At 42.3% G+C, this 12,833-nt stretch overlaps 1 protein-coding gene across 4 annotated transcripts in view; it reads right to left on the bottom strand.

Moving 5' to 3' along the window:
• Positions 1–12,833, bottom strand: part of SLC16A12 (solute carrier family 16 member 12) — a 99,849-nt gene that overhangs the window by 31,030 nt on the left and 55,986 nt on the right. Inside the window, exon 3 of one of the 4 annotated variants that reach the window (XM_027528479.1) lies at positions 11,527–11,725. The exons of the other annotated variants lie outside the window; for them this stretch is intronic. The gene's annotated coding sequence lies outside the window, so the exon portion shown is untranslated. The remainder of the gene's footprint in view (positions 1–11,526; positions 11,726–12,833) is intronic. 4 annotated transcript variants of the gene reach the window in all.

Raw genomic sequence — 12,833 nt, 5'->3', positions numbered from 1 at the left:
TGGAATATTAGCCTGAGCTTCTTGTAAATAATTAACCCACCTGATATGACACAGATATAATGGAAACATCGTTATTAAGAGCATACCTAAAACTATAGGCAAAGAGAGTACATTTCCATCAGGCCATTCTTCATTTTCCCAAGCAGCCTTCCATTTATTTCATTTTAACATCCAACCACTAAAATATAATTGCATTCTGCATTTCATTCTGGCTTCAGGAAAAAAAAAATTGAAACAAAAGACGCTCTATATCATGATGTTCCTCTAAGTGAACGTGAAGGTGAAGTCGCTCAGTCGTGTCCGACTCTTAGCGACCCCATGGACTACAGCCCACCAGGCCCTCTGTCCATGGGATTTTCCAGGAAAGAGTACTGGAGTGGGGTGCCATGGGATATATGTTCCATTTCACTTTGTCCCTTTCAAAAATCTACTCATTTGCAAAGAATTCTTGCTAACAGTCAATCACCTTCAAATAAAGCACTCCATTTGTAGGGCAAATCTGTCACATTGCCCTCCGTAAAGTTCTCTGAAGTGATCCCTCTATCACTAGAAAAACTGCACATCTTATAGACAGAAAAGGCACTTATTTGGGTAGGCTTCCAACACTGTCTTTCCGTTATTCTTCCCTCCTCAATCCCTCCTTATTTCCAGTGTCTTAACTTTCAGTAGTATCCGTACTTTTTAAATTGGTTTGCTGCCTTGAGAGGTAAAGGTGAGGCAGAAAGATACCAAGAGTGGGATTCGAGACCACTGGGTCTGAGTGACACTACTTACTTGCACGACACTGCGTGATATCACTTCCTGTCACTGGTCCCCAATCCATAAAAACAAGCCATCAAATTACTGATGTCAGACTTCAAACCAGTTGGCTGATTGTTAAGTGTCTCTCCCCCAATATCTAAGATACCTGGTAGACGTGGTATCGTCTTTTTTACTGTGGAAAACAAGGACATGGATTCCATCCAGAATAAATCCATCTGTAAACAAGAAGTCACAGGAGTGTGTTGCAGGGGAAGTTCCCACCACACAGAAAGGGAGTGTAGAAACCTATGCCACGAAAGGAAGCGGAAATTTTTTTTTGCCACTATGAGTGGCATGTGGAACTTCCCCAGTTTGTGTGTGTGAACGGTCTCTTGTGTCTGACTCTTTGTGACCCTGTGGATTGGGCCCACCGGACTCCTCTGTCCATGGGATTTTCCAAGCAAAAATACGGGTGTGGGCTGCCATTTCCTACTTCAGGGGATCTTCCCGACCCAGGGACTGAACCTGTGTTTTTGCATGCCCTATGTTGGCAGGCATTCTTTTCCACTGCCCCACCTGGGAAGACCATGGAACTTCCTGGACCAGGGATCAAATCTGCCACCCCAAATAGTGGAAGTGCAGAGTCTTAACCACTGGACCAGTAGGGAAGTCCTGAAAGAGGTTACTCTAAATGTGAAAACCTGTTAGAAACTTTTTTAGATTGAGGTATAATTTACATACAGTAAAACACAACCATTTTATGTCTACATTTTGATGACATTTGACAAATGTACACACTCATGTAACCTCAACCACCACAATCAAGATACAGAACACTTTCATCACCCCAAACATTTTTTCATGCTCCTTTGCAGTCAGTCTCCACCAGCCTCAGCATTGCATTACCACAGGTTTGCTCTCTGTTGATAAAGATGAGTTTTGCCAGTCACTATTTTCATAAATATGGAATCACACAATATGGACGATTTTGCTTCTGGCTTCTTTCGCTTATGATAATATTTTGAGATTCATTCATGCTGCTGTGCATATGTGCACCTGATTCATTTTGTATTGTGAGCAATAATCTGTTTTATGAATATATTACAGTTTATTTATCTGTTGGTGGACATTAGGGTTGTTTTCAATTTTAGACCATCATGAATAAAGTGTCTGTGAACATCTGTATACAAGTCCTTTGTGGACACATGTTTTAATTTTCTTGAGTAAATACCTAGGAATGAAATTGCTGAGTCATACTGTAAGTGTATATTTAAACTTAGAAGAAACTGCCAAACTGTTTTTTGACATAGCTGTGTGGTATTACCAGTAATATATTAGAGCTCGGAGGAGGGCATAACAACTCACTCCAGTACTCCCGCCTGGAAAATCCCATGCTCCCAGAGGAGCTGTGGGGTCACAAAGAGTCAGACATGACTGAGGAGACTCAGCACAGCACACGTATTAGAACTCCAGTGTGTAATGCAGTCTCATTGTAGCTTTAATTTGTACTTTCCCGACTACTCATGATGTTAACCATGTTTTATTAACTATTTATATATCTTCTTTTGTGATGTTTCTGTTCAAACAGCATGCTCATTTTTAATTGGGTTTTTATCTTATTGAGATACAAGAATTATTTATATAGTCTAGATATAAGTCTTTTGTAGATATTTGTATTATAAATATTTTTCCTTATCTGTCAGGAAGCATTTAACAGGAGGCTTCCTGTGTGCTGTTTTGGATCTGTCAGGAATTGTCTGTTCCTTATTAATTCCTGAATACCCAGGAATTAAGAGGAGAGGCAAGCCTCTCCCGGGGGCTGAGGAATCCGGGCATTTCCTTCATTAGTGTTTCTATATGGTGATAAGTACCCTCTTCCTTCTTGTGAACCATACGGTAAAAGTGATTGTTTACAACTCTCTCTCTCCTTAATATGGATTGCCTATGTTTTGTAAGTCTGGAATTTTAATCTTTATCTTTGCTGAGAACAACTACATTGTAAGACAGTATATATGCCCACACCATGTTGATTAAAACACCTTTGCTCCATCAGAGCTCTGGTCCCCGTGTCTTTCTTTCTCTCTCTCTCTCCCTCTCTTTTTCAGGCTGATCCCCTGGAGCACAGAGGCTCTCTGAGTTCACTTTCCTGCCCGGGCTTCTAAGACCCTCTCGAGAAGGCGCTCTGCACCTTCACCCCATCGAGAGGGCGCCTGAGGCCTTCGTGAACAGAGCAAGCCCCGTGTAGGGGCTTTATTGGCTTTCTGTGTAAACCAAGGAATATCAGCCTCTTTCTCTCCTTTACTTTCTTATCGTCGACTCTGGACCACCAGGTTCCGGTCCATTAAAGGACCTCAACACTTATCCTGTGGCTTTCCCATTAACTTCTCAATGGTGCAGTTTTGAAGAGCAGAAACTATTACTTTTGGTGAACTGAAATTTATTATTTCTAAATATTAGTAGCTGTTGCTGAAACTCAGCAAACTGGCACTCAACCCGTGCCAAATAGAAACACGGAAGTGGGGTTTTAGGTTAAATAGAAAAGAATAGCTCTTACTGTTTTGCCAGGCAAAGGGCAGCACAGTAGGCTAATGCCCTCAAGATTATGTGTCCCACCCTGGAGGGGGCAGTGAGGACTCTTATAGTGTTCAAGTAGCAGAGCACGATCAACTTGTGGACAATTCTTGGATTGGTTGGCATCAGGGTGAAGTTTCGAACATCATCAACCTGCTAGTTTCAACCAATCTAGGTCAATCTGGCCTGGTGGCCAGCAATTTTCATTTGGTGCAGGTCTGCTTCCTGTAAAACAACTTAGGAATGTGTGCCAGCCCTTTATCTATATAATTTGATGATTCTGTTATGTGGTGGATTTACAGTCTAAATTGTTACCAGTTTCCCAGCCCAACAGCTATTCTTTGTTCCTGCATCTTTACATGTACCAATCATTAAATCTTGATTTGATTAAATCAGTATTTTGCTTCAAGGGCATGGGGGCTTGTACACAATTTTAGAGTGAACAATTAGAAATTGGAATTTTAAAGTATTGCCTTACATTATATTTCATCAAAAGTCATGAGATGCCTGCGAATGATTTTAACAAATGTATGCATTATTTGCTCATTGCTGTTGTTACTGTACAGTCGCTAAGTCATGTCTGACTCTTTTCAACACCATGAACTGCAGCATGCCAGGATTCTCTGTCCATCACTATCTCCCAGAGTTCGTTCAAACTCACGTCCATTGAGTCAGTGATGCTATATAACCATCTCATCCTCCATCCCCTCCCTTCTCCTCTTGCCCTCAATCTTTCCCAGCATCAGGGTCTTTTCCAAAAGGTCAGCTCTTTATAACAGGTGGTCAAAGTACTGGATCTTCAGTTTCAGCATCACTCCTTCCAATGAATATTCAGGACTGATTTCCTTTAGAATGGACTTGTTGGATCTCCTTGCAGTCCAAGGGACTCTCAAGAGTCTTCTCCAACACCACAGTTCAAAAGCATCAATTCTTCCGTGCTCAGCCTTCTTTATGGTCCAACTCTCACATGACTACTGGAAGAACAATAGCTTTGACTAGACGGACCTTTGTTGGCAAAGTGATATCTCTGCTTTTTAATACACTGTTTAGGTTTGTCATAGCTTTTCTTCCAAGGAGCAAGCATCTTTTCATTTCATGGCTGCTGTCATGGTTTACAGTGATTTTGGAGCCCAAGAAAAGAAAATCCGTCACTGTTTCCACTTTTTCCCTATTTGCCATGAAGTGATGAGACAGGATGCTATGATCTTAGTTTTTTTTTTTTTTTTTTGATCTTAGTTTTTTGAATGTTGTGTTTTAAGCCAGTGTTTTCACTCTCTTTCACCCTCATCAAGGGGCTCTTCAGTTCCTCTTCGCTTTCTGCCTTTAGAGTCGTATCATCTGCATATCTGAGGTTGTTGATATTTCTCCCGGCAATCTTGATTTCAGCTTATGAGTCATCCAGTCTAGCACTTCACATGATGTACTCTGCATGTAAGTTAAATAAACAGGGTGACAATATACAGTCTTGATGTACTCCTTTCCCAATTTGGAACCAGTCTGTTGTTCCATGTCTGGTTCTTAACTGTTGCTTCTTGACCTGCATACAGGTTTCTCAGGAGACAGGTAAGGTGGTCTGGTATTCCCATTTCCCATAGTTTGTTGTGATCCACACACTCAAAGGCTTTAGTGTAGTCAATGAAGCAGATTTTTTTTTTAAATTCCTTTGCTTTTTCTATGATCAAACTGATGTTGGCAATTTGATCTCTGGTTCCTCTGCCTTTTCTAAATCCAGCTTGTACATCTGGCATTTCTCCGTTCACATACTGTTGAAACCTGGCTTGGAAAACTTTGAGCATTACTTTGCTAGCGTGTGAGATAAGTGCAATTGTGTGGTAGTTTGAACATTCTTTGGCATTGCCCTTCTTTGGGATTGTAATGAAAACTGACCTTTTCCAGTCCTGTGGCCACTGCTGAGTTTTCCAAATTTGCTGGCATATTGAGTGCAGCACTTTAACAGCACCATCTTTTAGGATTTGAAATAGCTCAGCTGGAATTCCATCACCTCCTTTAGCTTTGTTTGTAGTGATGCTTCCTAAGGCCCACTTGACATCACACTCCAGGATGTCTGGCTCTAGGTGAGTGATCACACCATTGTGGTTATCTGGGTCATTAAGAACTTTTTTGTTCAGTTCTTCTGTGTATTTTTGCCATATCTTCATAATCTCTTCTGTTTCTGTTAGGTCCTTGCTGTTTCTGTCCTTTATTGTGCTCATCTTTGCATGAAATGTTCCCTTGGTATCTCCAATTTTCTTAAAGAGATTTCCAGTCTTTCCCATTTTATTGTTTTCCTCTATTTCTTTGCATTGTTCACTTAGGAAGGCTTTCTTATCTCTCCTTGATATTCTCTGGAACTCTGTATTCAATTGGGTATATCTTTCCCTTTCTCCTTTGCCTTTCGCTTCTCTTCTCAGCTATTTCTAAGGCCTCCTCAGACAACTAGTTCCCTGACCAGGGATTAAACCCAGGTCCCCTGCATTGGGAATGCAGAGTCTTAACCACTGAACCACCAGCAAAATCCCTCATTTGCTCATTATACAAAACAAAGCTAAGAGAAACTTACAAAGGCCTGAGAGAGAGAGTGTGAGTGAACAAATTCATTCCACGGAAGATGGAGAAGATGTCATATCTACACAAGTCGGCTGTTTCACTGAAATCCCAATCAGCAGCCTTATTTCAAGCTGACAAGCTGATTTCAAAACTCATACAGAAATGCAAAGAACCTAAAAAATAGGAAATAATTTTCAAAAAATAGAACAAAAGTTGAAGAATTACACTAACTGATTTCAAAGACTTGCTCTAAAACCAAAGAAATCAAGAATAATATTGGCATATTAGATTAGTGGAACAGAATAGAGAGTCTAGAAATAACCCCACATGTTAATTCATATGGGAAGAAAATTACTCTCTAGTCTAACCTCACACCATATATAAAACCTAATTCAAAATAACATATCTAAATATGAATGCAGAAAAAAAAAATCTAGAAGAAAACATAAGAGAAAAACCTTCGTAACTGGGGGAGAGGCACCAGATTTTTACACAGGACATAAAAAGCAAAATGGACTCATCACTCTCACTTTCATAGAGGCTTGTGATGAAATTTTATTTTTTAACAGCAACAAAAGTTAAAGTGAGTGCAAGTTGCTCAGTCGTGTCTGACTCTTTGCAACCCTATACAGTCCATGGAATTCTCCAGGCCATAATAGTGGAGTGGATAGCCTTTCCCTTCTCCAGGGGATCTTCCCAACCCAGGGATCAAGCCCAGGTCTCTGGCATTGCAGGCGGCTTCTTTACCAGCTGAGCCACAAAGAAGTTGTTATTTCTTTCACATCTGTGTCCTTATAGAAGCAAATCTCAACCCCACCACAGCTCACTGCTGCTGCTGCTGCTGCTAAGTCGCGCCAGTCGTGTCCGACTCTGTGCGACCCCATAGACGACAGCCCACCAGGCTCTACCGTCCCTGGGATTCTCCAGGCAAGAACGCCATTTCCTTCTCCAATGCGTGAAAGTGAAGTTGCTCAGTCATGTCCGACTCTTCACGACCCCATGGACTGCAGCCTACCAGGCTCCTCCGCCCATGGGATTTTCCAGGCAAGAGTACTGGCGTGGGGTGCCATTGCCTTCTCCAACACAGCTCACTAGAGATTTCCAAATGAACTCTATTATTGCTTCTACAGTGGGATAATATTGTTTAATAGTAGATTGTAGCCCTTAGGGTGTCCCATTTGAAGTTCCTTACCTAGATACTCACTCCGGTCTCTGTAAAAACAAGAGGAAAACTCAATGTCCTCAACGACGGCATGTTGGCTGAGGACTGTCTGGTCCCATCTTCACCCCATCTATATGACCATGAACTTAGTCAAATATCAGCCTCACTCCCAGTCCTGCATCCCACTCCCACCTCTCTTATGATACTATAAGTTCCTTGCAACCCACTAAATACTCAAGCTTTAGTATTTTTTGCATGCTCTCTTCCTTGCCTTCAAATTTCTTCCTTCCCCACTTTCTCATCAGACTTATCTATCATTCTGCTTCAACTGCTGCCACCCACCCCCACTCTTCAAAATAGTTATCTCCCTTCCCCAGACTCTTGGAGCTCTCCGCACATACCCTTCCTGGCCCTTATCAAATGCAGTGTTGTTATCTATTTCATGTCTCTCTCTACCACTGGACTGTTTTAACTCCACAAAACAGAAGCTACCTTAAGCTGTCCTTGCTTTTTTTCCCCAAATTTTCTCCACCATCTTCTAACTCCAACACACACACGCACACAGTCTGATGCACAGTAAGAGCTCATCAGTGTCTAATAAATGAATAAGTTTTTCCTTCACCAGAGAGAACCCCAGCAAGTCATAAGAAATAAATTAAAAGCATAAATAACAGTCACTAGTTCTAAAATGGTAATTCAATTGAAAGAAATAGGAAAAGCAGTTCATCTGCATCAGAAAGTTCTAATCTTCAGACATCAAGCAGGAGAATCAACCACCGGCGCTAGAAAATGAAGAATACTCATCACAACCAGGTTCTCTCTAAAGGACACACACCCAGGGCCAAACAGTCCAGTCACAGAGGAACCAGCCAGTACTTAGAGTTCAAGTCTCTGACGCCAGTGCCAGAGAGTAAGGCACACAGTACAAGAGTAACAACAGTTGCCGTTTGGGGCACTTAATTCACCAAGCTCTGCATTCACCATTATACGTATGTTATCTCACTTTAGCTTTATCCCAGCCCTGTGAAGGAGATATTATAATTTCCATTTCACAGATAAAAAAATGCTCTAACTATCCAAGATTCAGCCTTGGCCTGAGTCCAAAGCTTGTGGTCTTCATCTCTGGATCCTGCTGCTCTCCACTTGGCCTCCAAGCTAGCTGCTGCTGGAAGCTAGCACGGTTATGTTCAATCTTGTGTCTCCAGCACCTAGAGCAGTGCCTGGCATATATTTGCTAAATGTTGCGGTGAAATATGTATGAAATATGTATGGCAGAAAGTGAAGAACTAAACAGCCTCTTAATGAAAGTGAAAGAGGAGAGTGAAAAAGCTGGCTTAAAACTCAAAAACATTAAAAAAACTAAGATCATGGCATCTGGTCCCACCACTTCATGGCAAACAGATGGGGAAACAATGGAAACAGTGACAGACTTTATTTTCTTGGGCTCCAAAATCATTGCAGACGATGAGTGAAGCCTTGAAATTAAAAGATGCTTGCTCCTTGGAAGAAAAGTTATGACCAACCTAGACAGCATATTAAAAAGCAGAGACATTACTTTGCCAACAAAGGTTCGTCTAGTCAAGGCTATGGTTTTTCCTGTGGTCATGTATGGATGTGAGAGTTGGACTATAAGGAAAGCTGAATGCCAAAGAACTGATGCTTTTAAACTGTGGTGTTGTAGAAGACCCTTGGGAGTCCCTTGGACTGCAAGATCAAACCAGTCCAACCTAAAGGAAATCAGTCCTGAATATTCATTGGAAGGACTGATGCTGAAGCTGAAACTCTAATACTTTGGCCACCTCATGCAAAGAACTGACTAACTGGAAAAGACCCTGATGCTGGGAAAGATTGAGGGCAGGAGGAGAAGGGGATGACAGAGGATGAGATGGTTGGATGCCATCACCAACTCAATGGACAGGAGTTGAGCAAGCTCCAGGAGTTGGTGATGGACAGGGAGGCCTGATGTACTGCAGTCCATGGGGATGCAAAGACTCAGACACAACTGAGCAACTGAACTGAGCTGAACAGCGAAATATGGGTTTCCCAGGTGGTGCAAGTGGTAAAGAACCTGCCCGCCAATGCAGGAGACATAAGAGATGCAGGTTCGATCCCTGGGCTGGGAATATCCCTGAAGGAGGGCATGCTAACCCACTCCAGTATTCTTTTCTGGAGAATCCATGGACAGAGGAGCCAGGTGGGCTACAATCCATAGGTTAACAGAGTCAGATACGACTGAAGCAACTTAGCACACATGCACAGTGAAATATCTTCTTGGTAAAAAGAGACCTCTCTCCTAGTCCCTGGACATTTTTATTACACCCTCTAACCAAGGACTGAATGTCTGGTTCCATCCCACTCCAAGCCTCAAGGCCCCACTGAACACGCAAGCCTGGGGGATGTGCATTAAATGGCCATCTTCCAGGTGTGATGTGAGGGAATTCCAGCACTTTCCTGCACAGCCTTTATCGCAATGGAGCAAAGCATCACAGATGATCCTTGCAGACTTTTATCCAGGGCAAACTCAAACCCCAAAAAGGGCTGAAAGTGGGAGGGGAATTAATGAAAACCCTTCTCTACTCTGCTCAGGTTTGTGTAGTCGCTGCCTCAAGGACTCAACTTGTTTTTTTTTCCACATGGACTCTCTGGGTCTTAGGGATATCTCCTAATGCATGTGGATTTATTTATTTATGTTGCCCAGTGAATTACACATATGCTGTGAAAAAAATATATTATTCTTAAGTGCAGAAAAACTAAAGACTAAAGTAAAGTGTTTTACTTTTTTGCTTTTCCTTTCTGCTTAGTCTTCACACAGATCCTGGTAACAGGGGAGTAAATAATTACTGTGTTCAACCAGAAATTTTTGAATGTCTGTCAGGACCTTTGGGCACTAAACTGAAACACTGACCTTAGATAATAAAGCTGCCGATCTTTCCACATTGTCTTTTAAGACTTTGAGGATAGGAATACCTTACATAAGATGTAGAATAAATGGCAGAGTGATTGATATGGTATTTGGACTACAGAAAAAGAGAAAAAGGTACAATTTGTGATTCATAAGAGGCAGAAGGTAGAAAGCAAGCTTCTTTCTCACCGTGTCAGTCCCTAAGCCAGAATCTAGGTAACATCCGAAAAACGCTTACTCCAGAGTCCAGCAGTTTGCTGACAGTGCAATGCATAACCAGGAGCTTGCCCCCAGTAACCATTTTCTACAAAAATACAGCTCTTTTCTCTCCTATTTGGAAATACAAGTAAAAGCAGTGATAGGCCTGAGCTGTAGCTAGCCCTCTTTGATAAAAAATATAACATGTTGTTAATATTCCAGCACTTAGCACAATGTCTGACAGAAAACTGGTGTTCAATATCTGTGCGGTTCAAGGAAGAAATTTTTGTGTCTAACTCAGTGACCCTGCAGAACTCTTTCTAATTTTATACTCTTAAGAGCATACAGAATTATTAAATCAGATTATGGTCTATCAGAGGCTTCTTGCTACGGAGAAAAAACGTGGAGCTTGAGATGCATTTCACAGAGTCGTTTTGATAGTTGACAGAGAAGCTTTTATTGCAGAACGGCGCTGCCTGCTTCTACCACATTTTCCTCACTCTGTAATCATTGCTCCCGCCATGGTGCTGACATGGGAGGGGAGCTGAGTGAAATATTTCAGTTGGCTGGAAGTTAACCCCTCAAGTCACAGAATGTTACAGAGAACCAGTGTTGAAGAGAATGCAGGCAGGGACTTCTCTGGCGGTCCAGTGGTTAGGACTTGGCGCTTCCATTGCATGGGGCACGGGTTCAGTCCCTGGCTGGGGAACTAAGATCCCACCAGCTGTGTGGAGCAGCCAAAAATAAAATGATTAAACATACAAAAGAGATAGCAAGTGGGAATTTACTGTGTGACACTGGGAGTTCAACACAGTGCTCTGTGACAACCTAGAGGGGTGGGATGGGGTGGGAGAGGGGTTCAGAAGGGAAGGGATACATGTATGCCTGTGGCTGATTCATGTTGATGTATGGCAGAGGCCAACACAATATTGTAAAGCACTTATCCTCCAATTAAAAAAAATAGAAAAAAAAAAAGAGAGAGTGCAGGCAGAACTCAGGTCTGCACTCAGAGTGTGAGCTCCCTGAGAGCAGGGAGCCTCAATGCTTCAGTGGCTAGCATGGTTCCTGAGAGAGAACAGGACTCAATAAACAGTAACAAGACACCCCCCCAGTTCTAGAGTTCTGGGTGGGAGCTTGAGGAATAGGGGCAAGAAATCATCCATTCTTATTTTGTTCTTTTTTTAAAAAAATTGTTTTGTTCTTTTTAGCCAGATTAATCTGTCCAACTAGATTAACCAGCCTTCCCAGTATCTGGGTTACGGAGCCCTAAGTACAGAGATGTCACTGAGAACACGGCGGGGCGAGGCCAAACCTGGAAACAGAACTTCACTGCCAGGCTGGCCGTCTCCTCTTGCTTTTGCAGAGTGACTGAAAACGAACGTGGGCTGCCGAGAGGCTCACCTACCAGGTCTGGCACTCGGCCCACTGTCTGGCCCACGCTGCACAGGCCATCAAATTCCACAGGCCCTCAGAGATGTTTATTTTTGCACTCTGTAGACTCTGCTCGCTGCTGGAGCCAGGGCAGGTCACACAAAGGACACGGTGTTGCCAAGCTGAGAATGTGGGGTGCTCCTCAGTGCAAGACCCAGAATCTGAATTTCTTCCTGGAAATGAACAAGTTACCAAAGTTTTTAGGAAAGTTCCTTCAAGATGTAGGTGATTGTCTCTGTCTCTGCCTTGATTGAAATAGTTAGGACTGAACCCATTCCTCTTACTTCCTTCTGGCTTTGGACTCACGGAAAAGTCTGATTAAAAAAAAAAAAAGGTTGGAAGTAATTCCCAACTTTTTTGTATGTGAGGTCCCTGTATACATCGCAAGGTATTTCCTTAGCCAAGTAAGGTAATAGTTGTATTTTTAGAATAAGTTATCTGTTGATTCATAAAATATGTAAAGGCAACAGTTAAAATGAATTTGAAGGCATTTTCAGATACATTTTATTTGAAGACTCACTAAGACACTTACAAACGTGAAAAATCGTGGTAACTGTGTAAGACATTCTTCTGTCCATTGACAGGATGCTGTCATGTACGTATGGATTTGTACACCTTGTACTAATTCTGTTGTCTTCTCGTGAGTCTGAGGACACCCCCCCCCACCAAGATTAGAAGCCTCTGTTTATTAAGGGTAAGCCTAGTGCCTTGAAGAACATCAATTCCTTCTGGTTTACTTGATATATTATTTATTAAAGGTCCCAGTAGGAACTGAAAAACGGGAGATTCAACAAAAGTACTATTTAGAAAGGTGTTGGCAAGTGTTCATAAGATCTATCGAAGGTCAGCAGAGTCCTCAGGGACTGGTCCCATTACCACCTCTAGGCCAGAGAGGCTAAGGAAGAGAGAAGTTACTGGACTCTTCTGTAGAGTCACTGGGTAAAGGAAAATAGCCAGTTCGTGAGGATCTGACAGTGAAAAAAAATCAAGGAAATAAATACACCAACCTCACACTCCACCTGACTTCCAAGTCCCATCAGTGGCTGAACCCAACAGGAATCCAATTGATGTAGCCCCTACATGTCATGTGGAAAATTCTGAAAGAGATGGGAATACCAGACCACCTGACCTGCCTCTTGAGAAACCTATATGCAGGTCAGGAAGCAACAGTTAGAACTGGACATGGAACAACAGACTGGTTCCAAATAGGAAAAGGAGTACGCCAAGGCTGTATATTGTCACCCTGCTTATTCAACTTATATGCAGAGTACATCATGAGAG

This window comes from Bos indicus x Bos taurus, chromosome 26, assembly GCF_003369695.1.
Source record: "Bos indicus x Bos taurus breed Angus x Brahman F1 hybrid chromosome 26, Bos_hybrid_MaternalHap_v2.0, whole genome shotgun sequence".
Taxonomy (NCBI): Eukaryota; Metazoa; Chordata; class Mammalia; order Artiodactyla; family Bovidae; genus Bos; species Bos indicus x Bos taurus.
This window is presented reverse-complemented; position numbering and strand designations above follow the sequence as displayed.